Source organism: Sciurus vulgaris (genome assembly GCF_902686455.1).
Source record: "Sciurus vulgaris genome assembly, chromosome: 8".
NCBI lineage: Eukaryota > Metazoa > Chordata > Mammalia > Rodentia > Sciuridae > Sciurus > Sciurus vulgaris.
This window is the reverse complement of record NC_136468.1, coordinates 7,533,163-7,535,867: the sequence shown is the minus strand read 5'-3', so window position 1 is coordinate 7,535,867 and position 2,705 is coordinate 7,533,163.

The following is a 2,705-nucleotide window of genomic DNA, read 5'->3' as shown; positions in this document are numbered from 1 at the left end:
TCTTTCTGGTATACAACCTCAAGGGGCCAATGGCAATAGACAACTTATGAATTTCAGTCTTTCTAATTGAATTAAGGGCACCCAAAGAAATCACAGTGAAAGTACCAGAAAACTCAGAGACTTGTGCTCCCATTTGTGGCAAACCTGGTGTGGGGCTGAGAGGCTGGTTTAGACCTCTGTCCACTTGGATATCAGGATATGGCTTGATGTGACCTTCCTCACACCACAGTAATTTTCTGTTTCTGTCCATCGAAGAAATTTCCTTCTCAGAGATTCTTACTTTGAGGATACAACACTAGCCTGCTGAGCTTCTGTTTTTTCCTAAGTTAAATCATCATTAGCAGTATGTTAATAATGGAATTAGCAAACTCTGAGACCTTACTATGTGGCCATGTCTTTGCTATGTATTTATGCTTTCTGTCACTTGGGCCTGGGAACAATGGGAACTTCATTATTCCCATTTAACAGATGAGGAAGTTGATGGTAATGAACTTGTTTAGGGTCAAGGTTGTGCAATCATTAAATCTGTATCTGTGTGACTCTAGAGTCTGTACGCTTCAGTGACTGTCCTCTATTTGATTTTGGCCTCTGGTCACTAGCAGAGAGTGCAGCAGATGGACAGCAAGGATCAGGGGAGCAGTAGGGAGGTGGGACAAGGGGACCCATGATTTGGAGCATAGGGTGCTGGGCCTAAATGGGAAAAAAGAGGCGTGAAGAAGGGTCAGAGCCAAGGAAGTTCAACACCCGCTAGCAGCCCAGCTCCACACGAGAAAGACCAGTCTTTGACTATATTTGGTTTAATTCGATTAAAGGCTAGATTTCCTAGGAAAAGAAAGGCTCTTCAGCACCGTCCCACTTGATCTCTTGGAGTCCTGATAACTTCGCACAGCAGATGAAATCACCTGGAGTACCTGATTGGGCTCCACCCTAAACCAAATGGCCTCCACTGAGTGGGAGTGCTTCCAGCATCCAGGGCCTCCAATTTTAGGCCTCGTAAAGACCGAGCAGCAAAAGACCTGTGCTACTATCTCCTTGGGGCTTTGAATATTTCCCCGTTCAAAAGAATCATTTAAGCTCTGCCATCCCTACAACCTTCACCCACAGCTTCCATCACCTGTGAGCTGGCCACGAAGCTCAGCCACCGTCCCCGTGATCTGAGGTTAGTTTCCTGCCCCTCCAGTGTGCTCCCGGATAACCGCTGGCATCTTGTCGCTCCTGCTCATGTCTTCCCCGGTCTCTCATACAAGATCCCATCCCAGCTGCACAGCCTGAAGCCTTACACCCAGAACCCTTTCGGAACCCTCTGTCCACTCCAAGACAATAGCTGGCCCTTCTCCAGTTTGGTGGGACTTGTGGGTCACTGTCCCTCTCTCCTTGCAGACTCCCTGCCACACCTTGGCTTTTAAGAACACCTCACCTTTTAGATCTTCCTTGCTATTCTCACCTATAGAAATTCTGCCCCTTGGACGGACTCCCTGGACTCCACCTGCTGGGGACACCCTCCCTGTTCTGGCAGGGCCCACCTGAAGCCTGAGGCCCGATTACCCTCTGCTTGGCACTTGGTGTTTACAGCATGCTACCCTGATGTCCTGCTCCCATATCCATCCCACCTCTTCAGCTGGGACTTGGGACTGGCCTGCTTGCTGCTCTGGCTGTCACCTCTGATGTCCTACCATCATTTTAGAAACCAGCTGTGTAAACACATTATAGCCTTTCGAATATGAGTTCGTGTGCCAGCTCTTTGCCCTCTCTCTGTGCCTCAGTTTCCATCTTTACAGAAGAGTGGGCTGTGACCTACAGTGCCCTCAAGATGAATAACATCATCTCCCTCCAAAGTCCTTTTCGAACCCTGCATAAGCAGCTTCTTACACGCAAGGTGCCCCATTTGAGAGCGCTCTGCTCTGCTCTCAGGCAAGCCTCTGCCTTCCTGGAAGCCCAGCCTCCCACTGACACAGCTGAGCTGAGCTTCTGCTATTCTCCACCAACTGTCCCTTCAAATTGCCAGGATCCTCTCGGTTACTTCCAAGCCCAGCCACAGAGCGAGAGGAAGTAACTCTGGGCCGTGAACTTCACCTGCAGTTTCTCTTTCTGTAAGAGAGAGAGCTGAAGATGAGGAGAAAGAAGCCAGGTCCTCAGTGCATTCAACAGACCTGGAGAGCCACTTTGGTACGAAATTCACATAAACAGTGTTCTGACTGATGCCTTCTGTGGCCACCCCAGAGGGTGGCACCGGGGCTTCTGTAACCCTTAGGCCGCTGCTCACTTCCACCACTGACTGCTCTGCCAGCTGCATTTCAAGCTGGGCAGCAAAGGTGGGACCTGAAGAAGGTGCCCAGCTTTGCTATGGGACCTTTTCCCCCAGATCATTCCAACCTGTCACTCTCCCTGATCATTCTAGTCAACTGGGCTCTATGCCATCCTGAATTCCCAGGGCCCCAGTGGGCACCAGGGCACGCAAGAAGGTCGGCAGCCAGGAGCCTACCCTTCCCTAGACTCTGCTACTTCTTCAGCTGGTCAGTGCTGTCCTCCCTTTTGATTTTATAATCAGTGGGAGCTGTTTCTCCTTCTCTACCCAACGTGGAGAATGAGCACGTGGAAGGGACTCAGTAGAACCTGTCAACTCACACTAGGCACATGTCCCTCGGGCCACCTTCTCAGCCCCTCCCCTTCAAAACCAAACAAAAACGGCAAACAGGAAACGCTCG